At 33.5% G+C, this 19,874-nt stretch overlaps 1 protein-coding gene across 1 annotated transcript in view; it reads right to left on the bottom strand.

The window, feature by feature from the left end:
• Window positions 1-19,874, bottom strand: part of MSR1 (macrophage scavenger receptor 1) — a 369,659-nt gene that overhangs the window by 199,785 nt on the left and 150,000 nt on the right. The window contains exon 4 of the mRNA XM_068532055.1: window positions 19,184-19,285. The gene's annotated coding sequence lies outside the window, so the exon portion shown is untranslated. The remainder of the gene's footprint in view (window positions 1-19,183; window positions 19,286-19,874) is intronic.

Below are 19,874 nucleotides of genomic sequence, written 5' to 3'. Positions count from 1 at the left end.
AATAACCTGTACATTTGAGGTGTACAATTTGATGTTTTGGAAAATGGATACACTGATGAAACAATTGCCACAATCAAGATAACACATATATCATCCTCTTGTCTCCTTGTACCCCCTTTTATATCTGCCTCACATCCCATCTTAGCCTGATCTCCAGGCAATCACTGATATGCATCCTATCATATGCATAAGTTTGAATTTTCTAGAATTTTACATGAATGGAACCATACAATCTATATTCTTTATTATCTGACTTCTTTCCCTCAGGATAATTATTTTGAAAATCTTCAAAGTTTCATGTATAAATAGCTCATTACTTTTTATTGCTATGAGTATTTCATTATGTGAATACAATATAATTTATTATCCATTCTTCTAATGATGACTACTTGCATTGCTTCCATGTTTTACTTTATACAGTGAAGCTGCCATGAATGTCCATGTCCATATCTTTGTAGAAACATATGCATTCATTTCTCTTAGTAAAATACCTAGGGGTGGAATGGCTTGGTCATATGCTAAGTGTATGTTTTACTTTTTGTAAAACTACCAAACAGTTTTCCAAAGTAGTTGTACCATTTTACATTTCTACCAGCAGTGGATGAGATTTCCAGGTACTCTATTTGTTCACCAACACTTGGAATGGTCAGTCAGTTTAATTGTAGGTATTCTAACAGAGCTTCAGGGGCATCTCATTGTGGTTTTAATATGCATTTCATTAACTAGGGATGTTGTGCATCTTTTCATGTGCTTATTTGCCATTTGTGTATCTTACCTGGTGAAGTGCTTGTTTACATATTTTGACCATTTTAATTGGATTGCTTGTTTCCATATTTTTGAGTTTTGAGATTTACATATTCTTGATATAAGTCCTTTGTTAGACAGATGAATTGCAAATATTTTCTCCCAGTCTATTACTTATCTTTTTTTTATTCCTTTAACAATGTATTCTGGAGACAGAAATTTTTTTATCTTGGGGAGTTCTAATTTATTTTTTTCTTGTATGGATCATGCTTTTGAGGAGAGCTTACATCTTAATGATTTGAATCTTCCTATCCATGGAATATATTTTCATTTATTCAAATGTTCTTTAGTTTCTCTCAGCAATGCTTTGGAGTTTTCAGTGTACAGGTAGTTCTTAACTTTTCTCAGTTTCATCCGTAAGCACTTCATATTGTTAATACTCTAAATTACATGTCTATGGGTTTGTAAGTATTAAATCAAACTTGGATTCCTGAGATAAACTCTATTTATAATGAGGTATTAACGTTTTTACATATTATTGGATTTTGAAGAATATTATTCTGGAGTATTGTTTTCTATTAATGTCTTTGGGTTTGGTATAAGAGTTTGCTGGTTTCATAGAGTTGGAACATATTTCTTCCTTTTAAATTTTCCACAAGGATTTGTGTAGACTTGGTATCATTCCCTCCTTAAAAATTTGATAGGATTCACCAATGAAGTTGTTAGCCCATGGAATTTTCTTTTTCCCATGGAAAATGTTTAGCTACAAATTTCTTTATTTCTTCTTGCTTGTGTTTGGTTAGTTTATGTCTTTAAAGTACTTTGTCCACGTCATTTAAGCTTTAAAAAATATTGCCATTAAGTAATTAAATATATTTTGTTATTTTCTTTTTAATAGCTATAGAATCTGTAGTATTGTCACCTCTCTCATTCCTGATATTGGTAATTTGTGTCTTCTCTGTTTTATTTTTGATTAGCCCAGCAAGAATTTTACCAACTTTATTATCTCAAAGTCAACTCTTGTTTTCATGGGTTTTCTCTTTGTGTTTGTGCTTGCTATTTCATTCATCTCTACTACTCTGATCTTTATTATTTCTTCTGCTTAGTTTGGGCTTAATTTACCTCCTATTTCTAGATTTTTAAGGTAGATACTGAGGTAATTGACTCCACAGTATTTTGTTGTTATTATTTAATGGAATTTAAATAATGAGAAAAGAATCTTGTGTATTTATCTATGTAGTTGCCATTATAAATGCTTTTTATTACTTTGTTTAATTTATGTATCTGGTATTATTTTCGGGGTCGACTGGTGATGAATACCTGGAAAAGTTTTTATTATTTATTTCAGGTTTGAAAGATATTTTTGCTGCTTATAAAATTCTGGATTGACCTTTTCTTTCAACTTTTTGAAGGTACTGTTTTCTCATTTGCATTGTATCCAATAAAAAAATCTGTTGTCGTTTTAATTATTGTTCCTCAGTTTTTAATGTGTCTTTTTCTTCCAGCTGCTTATAAGGTATTTACTTTATCATGGTTTTGTGCAATTTGATTATGGTGTGCCTTGATGTTTTTTTTTTTCCTTCTTGTTCCTTGTGCTTGAACTTTATTGATCTTTTTCAATCTGTGGGTTTATAATTTTCACAAAAATTTGGAAATTTTTGGCCCTTGTTTCTTTAAAGATTTTCTGCCCCCTTCCCTTTCAAGAACTTCAATGTTAGGTGCTTAAAATTATTCCACAGATCAGAGATATTCTGTTCATTTTTCGTGTTCTGTTCATTTTTGTTCTATCTTATGTATTTTAACAATTTTTCTAATAAAATTTTGTGTAAAAACTATTGAGAAGCCTTAAAATAATCAAATAAATAAAAATTCAAATAAATAGTTGGTGTTAAACTTCTGAGTATAATTGTTTTCCCATGTGGATTTTATAATATTATTTTCCTCTTACTTTAAAAAGAGACATAAAATTGAACCATGTAAAAACCCAAACTGGAATATTATTCTATTCCAATTTTTTAAAATACAAGCCACCTTCACTCTCTACAGCGTTTCCTCATTTACACAATGAGCACAAGAAAAGCATTCATTTATTCATACTATGTAAAACCTATGAGAAAAATTTTAACTCTTCTGATTGAACTGCTTATTTCGACAAGATGAATACAATTTCAGGGCTTACTTTTATTTCCCACCTCCCAGTCTGTCATTGTTGTTGTTATTTGGTAATTGTAAGTCTGAAACTTTGGAAGAGTTTATTAACCTTAAGTAGGTGAGCAGCTTCCAGAACATCTCTACCTTTAGTGCTAAGGTGTGAAATAGCTAATAGTTGAAAAACACTGAACACAATTACACTGTAAGGTAAAATTTATCTCCATAGGTAGTTAAACTGCTTAGATAAAACTTTGGGACCAAGTCAGGACAATAATTCAAATATTTTTAAAGAGATTCTTTATATTTAAGAAGTAAAGGTTAGAAAATTTTATGCAATTGGATATATTTTATTAAGATGTAATTTATATATAATAAATTATACAGATATTAAGTGATTAATTCCATGATTTTCATCAATTACATATGCTCAGGAACTACCACACAAGAGAAAACAGATAATTCCATCATCCTAGGAAGGTTCTTCATTACCCTTTCCAGTCAACACACACCTACCTTAGGCTATTGCCCATTTCTATTTCAATTACTTTTAGTTTAGTTTAAGTTTCTGCTTCTTTTTCTATTTTCTTATGCTTTAAGGTTTAGATGACTAGTTTTACTATTTTCTTCTCAAATATAAGCAGAGCTATAATTTTCTAAGTCCTAGTTAGCATTGTCCTACATATTTCATTTTCATACAAAAGTAATTTTTTCTTGTTTTTAATATAATTTTTGAGTTAATTTCCTCAAGCTATTCTTTGTCTATTACTATTTCAGTTATTTATACAATTTTATTTTTTCTTTTGTTCTGGTTTTATTTCTCTTTTTCATATTTTTAAGTTGGGTGCTTAGACCATTAATTTTACTTTCTTCTTTCCTAATAAAAGCACATGACAATATACATTTTTTTTTTTCAAGTCTAGTTTAGATGTACCCAACAAATTTCCATTGTCATTCAAAATCTTGTGTTTTAAATTTTTTGTGTAATTCCTTCTTTGACTTAATTTTCAAATATTTGGGTTTCCAACATATCATTTCCTAATTGATTTTGAATATATTTCCATTGTTGTCAGACAAATATTTTTATGATGTACATTTACATATACTGAGAATTACTAAATGCCTTGTGTCTTTTAAAATAATGTATACCCTTAAGTAGTTGGATATAATATTTCTATAAATATCAATTAGTTCAGGTTGTTTTATAGTGTTGTTAAAATCTGTGTATTTAATAAACTTTTTTTCTTTTTTGGTCTATTTGTTTTACCAATTACTGAAATCTGCCCCTGTTGCGGATCTGTCTATATCTTTTTTCATGCCGTAAAATTTTTTATAACATACTTGGAAATTCTGTTAAGTGCATGCATATTTCAAATTTCTATGCCTCATTGAAGTATTGATTCTTCTATTATTACAAATTATCTCTCTCAATCTCTAGTAATACTCTTCCCCTTGAAGTCTACTTTGTCTGATACAGCCATTGCTTAGTGTTTGCATCGTACATTTTCACACAGCTTTACTTTTAAAATAGTTCTTTCTCTATATTTAAATATAATTATTTTTATTCCAAACGTAGTTGGCTCTTACTTTTCACCCACTCTGATAATCCTGGGCTTTTAATTGCGGGGAGGGGGCATTAGTCCATTTCCAGGTAACATAACTACTGATAAGATTAGGCTTAAGTCTAATATTTGTTACTTATTTTCTATTTATCCTACTTTACCTCTGTTTCATTGCTCCTATTTTTTGTCTGCTTTTCAGTGAACTGAATATTTTTGAAATTCCAATTTTTCTCTTCTTTTGCTTTTTAGCTCCACCTCCTTGTGTTAATTTTTTACAGATTGCCACAGACACTGGCTGTTCTGTTTTTCTTTTGTTCGTTTTTCCCTCTCTTGTTTCTGTTTTTGTTTCACTTTGGATACTTTCTCTTGATCTGTTGTCATGTTCATTGATTTTTTACCTTTGTTGCCTCTACTCTGATGTAAAATCTATCTAATGAATTCTTTTTTTCTGTCTTATATTTTATTTAATATATGCATTTGGTTCTCCTTTTTGTAGTTTCTTTCTTTTTTTTGAAATTTTCCATCTGTTCACACACGTTGGCCACCTTTCCCACCAAATACTTTAGCATTTTTATCAGTTATTTTAAAGTCTCTTTCTGACATTTTAAATTTCATCATAGTAGTGACTTTAAATACCTTTTCTGACATTTCTAATTTTACAGTCATCTCTGTATTTATCTATATGGACTATTTATCTTGCTGATTTTGGATTAAATGCTCTTTCTTATTGTATTTTGGGGGGGGGGCATTAGTTATTTTGTACTAAATAAAAATAGAAACTGTTATGTTGTGATGTCAAAAACGAAACCTGCAAGATATACTTCCTTATACTGATAAGCTACTAGAGTCAATAAGTTAAGTCAGTAAGATCTACAGTGAAATTTTATTTGTTATGAATTTTATTTGTTACAATTTCCCATTGGCTTTGAGTGTAAGATCAGAAATGTTTTTTCAGTAGTGTTTGGTATCTGAGGACTGGTGTTATTCTGCGAAGCCATTTGCTCTTTACAGCCAAGACCCAGCTTTAGAAATTGTAAGATAACTTCCCTTCATCCTGCTCTTTGTCTTCCAGTCGTGCCCTTGGCCTTGACTCTTGCCTTCTGCCCCGCCTCATCTTTGGAGTACAGATGCTCTACACTTTGTGACAACTAAGGATAATTATGAGCATTTTCTCTCAGGTTTCCCACCTTTAGCTTTCCAGAGTTGAAAGCCAAGCATGTCTTGGAAAATTTCTCAGTTTTCCTGTGCCAATCTCAGCCTTCAGTTGCTGAAAGTCTGAAGTGCCTTTAGTGGATTTATCATGCTCTGACCCTAGTCTTTTGTGAAGAACCCCCAGGCACCAAGTGAAAATCTGTGAGAAAAAATTGGTAGCCAGGTTCAGTCTCACATGATGCCTATGGCTTGCCAGCATCTTAATCTGTTATAATAGTCCATATACAGCCATAAAAAGCTCGTGATAATTTATCAGTTTCTTTACCCCTTCTATGGTAAATTTCTCGTCTTACCACTACTCCACCAGAGATGAGGTGATAAGCTCCACCACCATAGTTCTCTTACCTCCTAGAAAGTGATGTCACTATCTAGAATTTAGTTGATTAACTTTCATCGAGTCTTCAGGTCTTGCTGGTAGAACAAACAAACAAAAACAATGATTTTGTAGATTATTTGGCTTGTTTTTCATGTTAGGCTATGCGTGATGTTCTTTTGTGACCTTTACATCATTACTAGAAGCAAAATAGGCAATTAGATATTGTCACATTTCTAAAATTAAATAGAAAGAAACTTTTAATATGATGGACTTGGAAATCATTAGGGATAAACAATCATATGTGATATGTTATTTATATCTGTATTCTATGTGCTGACAACCTAAATATTCTCCACTTAATAAAAAAATTCTGAGACATACAATTTTCCTGTACTCCATCTTTCTTTCTGATAATCTTAGGAAAACACATTCTTCCACAAAATATTGTGAACATGTTTACATGAAGAATGGAATATTTTAAATTATTTTACCCAATCCAGCAACAAAGAATTGAAATTCAGGAAATAGCTTACTAGATGCCATCTCATGGTAGAATAATGTTATCTAAAGGTGTGTAACATCTCTGATTTCATGAGACTGCTTATTAGAATTCTGCCCATGAGATCATTACATATCAAGTCATTGCCTGCTGAAGTTACTTACATGGATAAGTTTTGTTGCTTATTTTATCACTGACAAAATAGTAAGAAAAAGACAACAAAATCAAATACATGTACAGAACTGTATTGCTGCAATGTGGCAACATGCAAAAATACCTCAGTCTGACAACGTGAAAAAATGACATATTTTTCAGCCATACTTGAATTTGGTCTAATAAGAGATATGTATTTCACATAAAGCACATTTTTATCTATATACATACCATTGTATATTTTTATCAAAATTTTTTTCTTTCACAGTAAAATAGTGCTGTTATGTGTTGTTTTATGTGTTAAATGTGTAATTTCTAAAGAATGAGCAGAGCTGAGGAAAGCAGTCTCCTGACTCAGCAAATCTGCTTTCCCAAGAATCTTATTTAATTGGAAGAATTTTACTGCAGTTGTCCTTTTTAGTGTTGCAAAGTCTGCAAAATAGTTTGTAAGTCTCCCCACCAATCAGAAAACAAACCTGATTACTATGCAAGATAAGAAACATGTAATATGCTTAATTCAGGTCTGTTTAATTTTATAGGTAATTTTTGGTTTATTAGAATTCTTTTTTTTTTTTTTTTTTTCAGTTTGCAACTCAGAGAATAAAGAAGGGGAACACAATGCTTCTTTAAAAATATCCTGCATGTGACTACAAACCCCAACTACTCTGTAGGTAATGAAACTGTATTTTATATTGAGTTATGCACATCTCATTTAAATATCTGATAAAATTTTTAGGGACTTCTTAACCACACAACTTTGCGTTAACAGAACAATAGCATGTCACTGAATAACAACTGGTGAGATATTCATGAAAGGTCTGCTACCTGTAAGAGCAAGCTAATGATAGGCAAAAAGACTGAGGCGGAAAGAATGGGAGTTGGGGAGGCAAGGTGGGAACTTCTAAAGGATCTTGTACTTGGTGCCATGAAACACTCTTAGGAGTATAGGTCTGGTGTTTCTGATGAGAGTCATGATGAAATTAAGTCATTTAGAATTTTTAGGCTTAGTCTGAAATTGGATAGTTAATGTCTTAGCAAAGGTATAGAGAATTTTCAATACAGAATATTCTGATGAAGATTTCCTCTGAAACTCATCAAATTCACTCTGAATTCTATTATGGAGTGATCTGTAATTTTATTTTGTATAACAAGTCAGGGCTAGAGATTTAGATAGCTTTGCTTGCTTTGCCTAGTTTCTGGGTCAAAATGAGATGAAATAAGTATAAATATACATCAGAGAATAGAGGAGAACATCATTGCAAATTCCTATGGGTATAAAAAAGGAAATAGTCCTGCATTTAAATCTGTATATGCCCTTATATGCCCTTGTGTGATTCAGGCATAATTCAAAAGCTGAGCTTCATCTCTTCTATCTGGCCCTTAGAATTAATTCAAGATTAGAGTCACTGTATGCAAAAGTCTTACTATAATGCCTGGAACATCGGAGGAATGGAAGAGCAGAGTTTAGTAAATCTTTCATTGGTTAACTCCCAGTGGCCTGATATTTTGGATGAAGATCCTGAACTAAAAGGGTGTTACTAAAAACTCTAACTGATCCATAATTGCAGATTGTCAATGGAATATTAATGTGCAGTATCAAGGAATTGAATTTTTGTTAATATAATTGCTTTCTTCATTAAACTAATATATGTTAGTTACTGCTCTAGATGTTTAAATATAATTACACCATAGCCTCATTGTCTCTACATTTTAGCTTACTTCTAGGCTTTGTCTCTTTCTCAGACAGGTACTATAAAATAAAAATTAGATAATTCATTTTAAAATCATTAAAAGTAGATTAGAGAATGCATATCTACATATTTAGCTTTGGCATTTAAAGTTGCTTATTAAAAATCATTTATAATTCATTTTACCCAATGTAATAAAAGCATATTAGTTGTGAAGAAATAAATGAATTCAAATATTTTTCATGAGCACTGAAATTGCTGATAGCTTCCAAACCTAAGAAGGATTTTCTCTTTCATTTGGAAATTACAGAACAAAGACAAACATTTAAAACGGGAACACATGATAAAAATGGGGAATTTTCTATGTTTTATAAAAATGACAATGCATTTCAGAAATCTACTTTAAGGCCAAGGATAAAATGACATATATCTGGCTTAAGGCCACATAACAATAAATTTAATATTTAATCGTTTTTATCGCTTAACATGCCAGATATTGTGCTACATTTTTATATATGTTACTTCAATTAATTCTCATAGCAATCGTATGAAATAGGCATAGTATCTCTATTTTACAGATGTGGAGTTCATACTTCTAGAATTCTATGGGCTTAGATATGAGTTAATTCATTCTTTTTTATATAATTGTGGTAAAATATACATAAAATGACATTTACCATTTGAACCACTTTAAAGTTTATGATTTAGTGACATTAAGCACATTTATATTGGTGTGTAACCATCACAACTATCCATCTGCAGAACTTTTCATCATCTCAAACTGAATCTCTGTACCCCTTAAACAATAACTTCTCATTTTCTTCTTCCCTCAACTATTCTACTTTCTGACTCGAAGAATTTGACTGTTCTAGGTACCTCATATAAGTGGGAATAATACAACGTTTGTCTTTTTGTGTCTAGCATATTTCACTTAGTATAATATCCTCAAGTTGCAGCCATGCTGTAACATATATTAGAATTTCCTTCCTTTTAAGGCTGAATAATAATCCATTGTATGCATATATATATTTTGTTTATCCATTCATTTGTTGATGGACATTTGGGTCGTTTCTCCCTTTTGGCTCTTGTGAAGAATGTTGTTATGAACTTTGGTATACAAGTACTGTTTGAAGCTATGCTTTCATTTCTTTTGGATATATACTTACAAGTGGAATTGCTGACTCACATGGTAATTGTATGTTTAAGTTGCGAGGCCTCACAATTACTATTTTCCAGAGCAACCATACACCATTTTACATTACCACCAGCAGCCCACTAGAGTTCTAATTTCTCCATACCCTTGCTAACACTTGTTTTTTCTTTTTTTTTTTTTTTTCACATTAGTAGTATTTCATTGTGGTTTTGATTTGCTTTTTTCTTTTCATGTGCTTATTGGTCATATGTGCACATTCTTTGGAGAAATGTATATCGAGTTCTTTTCTATTTTTTAGTTGAGTTCCTTATTGTGGAATTGTAGGAGTTTTTTAATATATTCTAGATATCAATTCCTTATCAGATATATGATTTTCAAATATTTTCTCCTATTCTGTGGGTTGTCTTCTAACTTTTTTGTTAGTGTCCTTTGATGCACAAAAGTTATTTGTTCTGAAGAAGTTCAATTTATCTATTTTCTCTTTTGTTGCCTATGTTTTTGGTGTCATACCCAAGAAGTCATTGTCAAATCCATTGCTGTGAATATTTCCTCTTTGTTTCTTCAAAGAGTTTTATAGTTTTAGGTTTACATTTAGGACTTTGATCCATTTTGAGTTAATTTTTATATGGTTTAAGCTAAGGGTTCAATTTCATTCTTTTGCGTGTGGATATCCATGTTTCCCAGCACAATTTTTTAAAAAGACTATCCTTTCCCACTGACACCCTTGTTAAAAATCATTTGACAATATATGTGAGAATTATATCTGGGCTTTGGTCTATAGATCCGTCTTCAGGCCAGTATCACACTGTTTTGATTACTATAATAAATTTTGAAATCAGGAAGTGAAGGTTCTTCCACTTTGTTTTCCTTTTCAAGAGTGTTTTGACTACTCAGGATCCCTTGAGATTGCATATGAATTTTTGGAGAGTTTTCTTCTATTTCTGCAAAGAAACATCAATGGGATTTTGATAGGGATTGCACTGAATCTGTACATTGCTTTGCATAGTATTGACATCTTAACAATATTGTCTTCCGATTCATGAGCATGGGACGTCTTTCCATTTATTAGCATCTTTCTTAATTTCTTTAAGCAATGTTTTATAGTTGTCAATGTATAAGTCTGTTGCCTCCTTTGTTAAGTTTATTCCTAAGCATTTTATTCCTTTTGATGCTATTTTTTGTTTAATTTTCTTTTTATATTGTTCATTGTTATTGTAGAGAAACACAATGAATTTTTACATGTTGATTTTGTATCTCGTAATTTTGCTGAATTCACTTATTGATTCTAATTAATTCTAGTAGTTTTTTTATGAAATATTTAGAGGATGTTGTATATAAGCTAAAGTTATCTGTGAACAGAAATAATTTTACTTCTTTTACAATTTAGATTCCTTTTATTTCTTTGTCTGGCCTAATTGCTCTGGCTAGAACTTCCAATACTACGTTGAATAGAAGTGGTGAAGTGGACATCCTTGTCTTGGTCCTGATCTTAGAGTAAAAACTTTTAGTCTTTCACTGTTGGGTATAATGTTAGCTGTGGATTTTCCATATTTGGCCTTTACTGTGTTGAAGATGCTTCTGAGTCCACTCATTCTTAGAGTCTCCAGTGTTAACTAATACCTCTCAGTTGCTTCCTACTACTGTATCAAAATTTTTTATCAAATTACAGAAATTATCTATCAAGAGCTAACTCACTCCAGGGCACTGTGCTATCTACTGGTATTTCTGAGATTCATCCAACATATCTGTTGCTCTTTGGTGCTTAAAAATGTAGTGGAAAGAATATATCATTTGAGTTTTAACAGAAGAAGAGTATGCACAGAATGCTAGGAGCAGAGAGAGAGAGAGAGAGAGATAGAAAGGGACATAACTAACTCTGCCTTGATGGAGGAGGTCAGATACCTCCCAGAGGTGAGCACTGAAGAATAAATAATTATCTATTTGGTGAATAAGGATCCTGACATTCAGGAAGTACAGGTTGTTTCTAAAGCATTCCAGAAATAGAACACATGATACACACTGGGAAGGGAATATGATATGTCAGGCTCAGGGATTTGCAAATAGAGATGCCTAAATTGTGTCATGTGAATTTGGTATGTATCTTGATATGAAAGGATACATTTAAAATGTAATTGGTAATTACATTTTAATAACAGCACACACAAACATATACACACAAAAGAAGGAAGAATATTTATTTATTTATTTACTCATTTCTCTTGCCTAACTACTTCCCAATAGGTGTTAATAGGATCTAGGAATTGGAGGGCTACATTTAGAATTAGATTTTCCTGTTTAAATATCAGTTTTTAACATTTGCATTCAACTTTTGTAATGAGGTTAACAATAGCATAGATACCTATATTATGCTTATTTGGTTTGCGTGTTTATAGTCAGATATTGTATGAATAATTTTTGTATTAATTGGTTCTTAACTTTATCCAATTGTTTGGTTTGCTGGTCATCAAATTTAAGTACTTTTAAAATAGGAATAATGCATATTTTAAGTCCGTGAATAACTGAAGTTGTCTTACTATGGTCTTTACCCAAGAAACACAGGTTTGGATGAGAAAAAAATTCTTTACAACATTTTTCCTTTCAAAATTTTGCATATATTTCTCCACTGTCTTCTAACATTTAGAGTTGCTGAGAAGTCTGCAGTCAGCTTAACTTTGCCTCTCTTGTAGATAAGTTCTTTTTTCTCCTCTACCTAGGTTACACCTGGTTTTTTCCTTATCTATCTTCCTCATCTTTTTTTTGGCCTAAGGAAAGCTGTATTTAATTTTTAATGTTTGACTATTGTTTCTGTTACATTTGCTCTGTATTCTTCTTCAAAATTATATTGAATCTCAATTTCTGTCAGAATTATTTAAAACTGATTTCTTAATTGTTCTCATCTATTTTTTTTTTATGCTGCATCATTGGAAAATTTATCAAAAAACATTTCCCTTATTGTCAACTCAGTTGTCTAAAACACTAATTAAGCTCTTTTTAGACACAAAGATTAAAGAATATAATTAGAATTTCCAAACACAAATAGACTGGAAGATTATATTTATGCACAAAGTTCAAATGGTCTGCTCAGATGAAAGAATGGTGAAGTAAAGTGATTATTGCCAGACTGGCATACTAAATAAGATTTTTTTTAAAAAACCTAAAATTTAAATTGTGGAATAAATACATGTGTGTTCATTTGAATATCAATTCAGAAAGTTATTGTATCATTTTTAAAAGTAAGAAAAATAAAGTAATTTAAAGAAGAATGAAGAGCATGCTGAATGCATGGAGTCCTCTTACAACTGTGGTATTTATAAGTCAAATCCATCTTGGAATATACTGTTTAATATTGTTCTCCACATTCCAGGGATGAAGAACAATGGGTTGTATAACAAAAAGAAAAGGAAAGAAAGGAAGAGAGGAAAGAAGGAGATTTATAATCAGGAAGACTCAATACAATGAAAGTAATTATTTTTGCAAAACTTTTAGAACACTGGAGTTAAGGGAAATACTAAAAATTTAGTCAAGTAACCTATCTGTCAACATGGGAGAGGGGAGGAGGTATATATCGTCATATGAACCTCTAATTTAAGATCCTGGAGTTCAATTATGCTTCATTTGATTTGGCTCATGCAGGTTGGAAGTTAATATGAGCCATCAGAAAGAGTACTATAAATGCAGAGCTTAAATATGGACTGAAACAATATTAAAAATGACCTTGCAGCCAAGATGAAGTTTCACTTAATTTTATAAGCACTAAGGTACATAGAGCTTTTTTTTTTAACATCTTTATTGGAGTATAATTGCTTTACAATGGTGTGTTAGTTTCTGCTTCATAACAAAGTGAATCAGCTATACATATACATATATCCCCATATCTCTTCCATCTTGCATCTCCCTCCCTCCCACCTTCCCTATCCCACCCCTCTAGGTGGTCACAAAGCACAGAGCTGATCTCCCTGTGCTAGGTGGTTGCTTCCCACTAGCTACTGGTTTTACATTTGGTAGTGTATATATGTCCATGCCACTCTCTCACTCCGTCCCAGCTTACCCTTCCCCCTCCCCGTGTCCTCAAGTCCATTCTCTAGTAGGTCTGTGTCTTTATTGCTGTCCTGCCCCTAGGTTCTTCATGACCATTATTATTTCTTTTTTAGATTCCATATATATGTGTTAGCATATGGTATTTGTTCTTCTCTTTCTGACTTAATTCACTCTGTATGACAGACTATAGGTCCATTCACCTCACTACAAATAACTCAATTTCGTTTCTTTTTATGGCTAAGTAATATTCCATTGTATATATGTGCCACATCTTTATCCATTCATCTGTCGATGGACACTCAGGTTGCTTCTATGTCCTGGCTATTGTGAATACTGCTGCAATGAACATTGTGGTACATGACTCTTTTTGAATTATGGTTTTCTCTGGGTACATGCCCAGTAGTGGGATTGCTGGGTCATATGGTAGTTCTATTTTTAGTTTTTTAAGGAACCTCCATACTGTTCTCCATAGTGGCCGTATCAATTTACATTCCCACCAACAGTGCAAGAGGGTTCCCTTTTCTCCACACCCTCTCCAGCATTTATTGTTTGTAGATTTTTTGATGATGGCCATTCTGACTGGTGTGAGATGACATCTCACTGTAGTTTTGATTTGCATTTCTCTACTGATTAATGATGTTGAGCATTCTTTCATGTGTTTGTTGACAATCTGTATATCTTCTTTGGAGAAATGTCTATTTAGGTCTTCTGCCCAGTTTTGGATTGGGTTGCTTGTTTTTTTGATATTGAGTTGCATGAGCTGCTTGTACATTTTGGAGATTAATCCTTTGTCAGTTGCTTCATTTGCAAATATTTTCTCCCATTCTGAGGGTTGTCTTTTTGTCTTGTTTATGGTTTCCTTTGCTGTGCAAAAGCTTTTAAGTTTCATTACGTCCCATTTGTTTATTTTTATTTTTCTTTCCATTTCTCTAGGAGGTGGGTCAAAAAGGATCTTGCTGTGATTTACGTCATAGAGTGTTCTGCCTATGTTTTCCTAGACAACATAGAGCTTTTTGAGCAGACATGTAATTCAAACACAGGTGCATATTTGGAAATTTAAACTGACTGTTTTGATTTTGAGTAGGAGACCTATGGAAACCAGATAGAAATCTGTTTCAATAACCCAAACAGGCATGTTAACTCACTTGATTAGAATGGAAAATTTTGTTATAGTCCAGGAGCTGTTATAAAGCCAATATAACTGAACCTCAGAATAGAAAAGGATCAATACTAAGCAGACATTATATATTAGCAGTGTGTACTTACAACTGACCAGATTTACTCCTATGTGTTTAGAGACAAATGTGACAGGAAAATGACAGCTGGCAATAGTGTCACATTCCTGCACTCTCTTGAATGCTCCCCCATCAAGACTGCTGATTATTCAGTTAAAATATATCTATTTTCCCTAAAAATCATGCCCCTTGTCACTGGAAAACAAGTTGTGTTCTTTCAGTTTCTTACTTTAGCACAATTCAGAAAGATTCTGCTGACAAAACTGAAAGTTTACTATTTCTCCATTCAATTTTTAGAAAGGCATTACCCACACTCAAGGTGGAAATCTCAACAAATGAGATAGATTTGGACTTTCTGAATCCAAGATATTGTTTGGTTTATGGCAGAATTCGAAGACAATGCTGGGAATATGGGAATAGCACCTAGATTTTTCCATCATATTTTCTCCGGCTATAGCAAAGACAAATGTAAAGTACTTGGTAACATAATGATGTTGCTCTCAGGACTACATGCATGTCTTCATGGAAATAGGACTACATGCATATCCCCACGCACGTGTACACACACGCACATGCATGCACACTTCTTCACATTAAAAAACATTAGATCAAGATGATGTACATCAGATCAGGATGATGATTTACAGGATTAGCAATTTTGGGTAGAAACATCCCGACGTTAATGTTCTCTAATTCAAGTTACAATGAAAGTGAAGCAATGTTCAGTCATGTGATGTCTCAGTAAGATTAATAAGGAAAATGAAAACCAAAAAAAAGTAAGCTTAGGGTTTTTTAAATTGTTATGCAATGAATAAAACTTAAAAAAAATTTTTTATAGCTTGTGTAGATCCACATTACTGGTACATAGCCCGCAGTGTATGGTTGAAAGCCCATCTCAAAATTAGTATATGATTCTTTTCCCTGTGGTGCACACCGTGATGTGCTGCCCAGGTGCCCAGTTGTTGGGTGGGCTCTGCACAGGTATCTGTCAGCTGTCACCTCCTTCAGGGATTGCCTCAGCTGGAGAAGGCTGTCTCCCCAAGATGGCAGCCTTTCTCCCCATGGCTCACATCTAATGACTGATCTCTGAAAGATGACTTTGGCCTGGCCAGCTCAGCCCAACTAGGGACAACTCTGAGGGGCCATTCTACCTCCAGAACTTTCCATGGAGTTAACCAAGACTGTCTTGGGTCTGCATCACAGTTCACCTGCTTCCTCTGCCCAATCCTGAATTCTCTACCATCTTTTTCAAGTGCTAAACCAAGCGGATGCCTTCTTAAAGGTCCTGCATGGTAAGTGCCATCACAGCATTGGCAACCTAAATCGTGACACAATCTTTTATTAGAAAACTAGGAAGACATTTATTTAAAAAAAAAAAAAAACAACTCATTTATTTCTCAATAAAAGCTGTGTGCTAAGTTCACTGAAATATAAAGTTCAAGCTACTATTTTGAAATTCCCAATATGGAAATGCTCTACCTCGTGATCCTGCACCAGTTCTTAGACAACGACACCTGAACACCTGTGTGTTCATTCCCCGCATTCAGTGCTATGCTTCACCGGCAAAGAAAGGACAAAGATAATTTTCCATAGCAACTGAAAATTTGATAAGTCAAACAAGCTATTCTCATGCCCTGAAACCTCCACCGTCATCCAGAAATAGAACTGGAATAACACAGTAGACACCTGACGTGAAAGGAAAACACTGTTTGTGAAAGCATTTGAAAAACAATATAATGTGGAAAACAACAATCTATGTTGAGCAAAATTCTTAGGCAAAAGTAATTTATTTGCCTTCCTTTAGACAGAGACTTACATAAAACAACAATCATAATTGAATTCTAATAAATCACTATCATATGATTCAATTTTGCCTCAAACCTTATCTGTGGAACAAAGCTAGGTATAATAAATCTTTTAGCTATGAACAGAGGGAATTCCAATATTTCACAAAAAGCAGAAATGTTATATCAATGGAACCCGATAATAAAGCGTTGTGTCACAAAAAGGCAAACTGCATAGGCTTCTAAGGAGAAATCTTGGAAAATTTACGAATTAAAATAAAAATATTTGTAACCTGCTATGGGTTGAACTGTATTCTTCCTAAAAAAAATGTAGGCTGAAGCCCTAACTCCCAATTCCTCAAAATGTGGCCTTATTTGGAAGTGAGATCTTTACAGAGGTAATGAAGTTAAAAAAAGGTCGTTAAGAGTGGATTCTAATCCAATATGACTGGTGTCCTTTATAAAAAGCAATTTGGATACAGAGACCGACATATCCAGAGGGAAGACTGTGGAGGGATGCAAGGAGATACCCTGTGAAGACTGGAGCTAAGCTGCCGCAAGCCCAGGAGCACGCTGCTGCAGCTGCGGAAAACACAAGGGAGGAGCCACCTTCCACTGGCTTCAGAGGGAGCACAGCCCTGCTGATACCTAGACTGCAGACATCTAGCCTCCAGAAGCGTGAGACAGATTTCTGATTTCTAAGGCGCTCTGTGCTTCCTTGTTACGGCGGCTCTAGGAGAGAAATACGTAGCCTACCATTTAAAAAATTGATTTCGATGTTTTCTCATTTTCTAGTGTTTTCTCGACCTTGTGTTCAGTTATATGATTTGATACATTATATTTATATATTATATATAAAATAAATTCCACACATATTATATATATAATGTATATATTATATATATGTTATATATAGAACAGATATTATATATACTATATATAGAACTGAAACGTGATCAGTTATATGATTTGCTATCATACTTATTATATTATATATTATATATAGAACAGATATGTTATACATATATACACACACACAAACACATGAGAATCTAATTTGTATATTTATATGGAACTGGTTTCAAAAGCCACAGTTGCCATGTTACCATTCTTTTATAATAGAACATTACAGAAAGTCTTACAAAAAGCATTATGCTAAGCTGAAATACCCAACTTTACAGAAAAATATGCCCTTGAAGGAAGTTTGGTCTAAAATCACTTTAAGCAACTGCAAATGTCAGCCTGGGTTTAAGGAGCTGAACTCCAACAGGGCAACTGAGTATCTGTGCCAGTTCTGAACAACAACTTGCTTGCTGTTACTACAACTGGGTGATGAAGTTATAGCATAATGTTAATAAAATGCAACTCCTTCACTCAAACTCTGCTCTTATTTTTAGTTATATTAATGTCATAACTGCCTAACTGGGCATGTTAATAGCCCTGAGGATTAGGTTAAAAGATTTTGAGGGAAGAAATTAGAATGATTTAATTTTAAAGAATCAAGTTCAGGAAAGTTGTTCATAACTTTTTTTTTTAATAAAAAATGTAAATACTTTTTTTAAAAAATAATTAATTAATTTATTTTTGGCTGCGTTGGATCTTCATTGCTGTGCGCAGACTTTCTCCAGTTGCAGCAAGCGGGGGCTACTCTTCGTTGTGGTGCGAGGGTTTCTCATTGCAGTGGCTTCTCTTGTTGCGGAGCATGGGCTCTAGGCATGTGGGTTTCAGTAGTTGTGGCACGTGGGCTCAGTAGTTGTGGCTCCCGAGCTCTAGAGCACAGAATCAGTAGTTGTGGTGCGCGGGCTTAGTTGCTCCGCGGCATGTGGGATCTTGCTGGACCAGGGCTCGAACCCGTGTCCCTTGCATTGGCAGGCGATTCTTAACCACTGCGCCACCAGGGAAGTCCCACAATTTTAATAATAATGAATAAATGGTTAAAGACACTTCACAGGTTTTGTTTAGATCCTCAGTAACGTACTGGGATGTCACATCGTGTCAGTTATTTCAAGTTTCTCAGAGATATCCTCCTGAGGCTATCCTGTTCTGTCTTTGCCATCACATCATAATATAAAGGAACATGAGGACTCCCAAAGGTTGTAATTTCATGCTAGGAAATAGGAGGCATAGCAGAAGTTATCAGCAAAGAGATACTGAGCTGTGGGTGAGCATATCTCCAATAATAAACGTTTCTGGCTGGAAATGCCGAAAGTACATTAGGGACTGGTTATACCTCTACACAAAAGGCTATCACTTGTCAGTGAGAGTAAACACAATCATTATAAACAACCAAAACACTGTCCTGCACAGAAAATGGTCCCAGAATAGTCAGGGAAACAGACCTAGTTCATTGGATTTTGACTTTTGTAGATTGCTCTGTCTAATCGTTCACCGTTTGCATGCGACAGTAGCACCCAGACATAACTGATGTTCTAAACATCTCAGGGCATATACCCAAGCAACCATGTGTCAGGAAAATACAGTCCTTCAAGGATGATGGGTATCTTCCTACTCACTCACAGATATGTCATGCCAGCACATACAATATATTTTCATTTTACTTTAATTAGCATTGTATTATTTTATGTATTGAAAGAACTTGAAGTATTTAAAATTTCCAGTGTGAGATTGACCTTAGAGCCAGGCATACTCACCAAAGCTTGCCAGGGGTGCTCACTGCTGGCCATTGCCGGAAATCATCCCAGTGGCTCCATTACAACTGTGATGAAAGTGATTTTCCCGTACTCTTAGGATACCTGTAAGTTAATTATATTAATTAGTTTATACTTTCAACCTTGACATTTTACTGGTAGTTAGAGTGAACTGCAAGGTCAATATGTTATTTAGTGTGGGCTATGGGAGAAGAATATGCTGAAGACAAATTTAATCTTTTAACAATTTGCTTAAGAAAGCAAACTGTTAGTGACCTCTGAGAAGGGAGAGTTATGAAGAAAGAGAGGAGGGGAGGGAAGGGGAGAGAGAAAGGATGGTGTTGGGGAGAGGCAGCTATTAGAATTAACACATTGAAAGTGAAGAAGAAAAAGTGAAGTGATGTTTAAATTGGGAAATTCTCAATAGAGTCAGGACAATAAGCAAGTTCAGTAGGCAAATCTAACTGTCTGGACATTCGTTGCGTTTCTACATCCATTCTGATGCCTGCAAGTCCCTTGAAATTATTAAGTGTTTTCAATGTTCTTGTGTTAAGTAATGTTTGGCTATTCCCATTCTGATTGTAAATTGCATATTATCAGTAATCCTATACTTATCAGTTCATGAAAGAACTTCTATCAAATAATGCTCTCAGTTATAGAAAAGCTTAAAATTAAACAACTTTTTAATGTTTTC

This window comes from Eschrichtius robustus, chromosome 21, assembly GCF_028021215.1.
Source record: "Eschrichtius robustus isolate mEscRob2 chromosome 21, mEscRob2.pri, whole genome shotgun sequence".
Taxonomy (NCBI): Eukaryota; Metazoa; Chordata; class Mammalia; order Artiodactyla; family Eschrichtiidae; genus Eschrichtius; species Eschrichtius robustus.
This window is presented reverse-complemented; position numbering and strand designations above follow the sequence as displayed.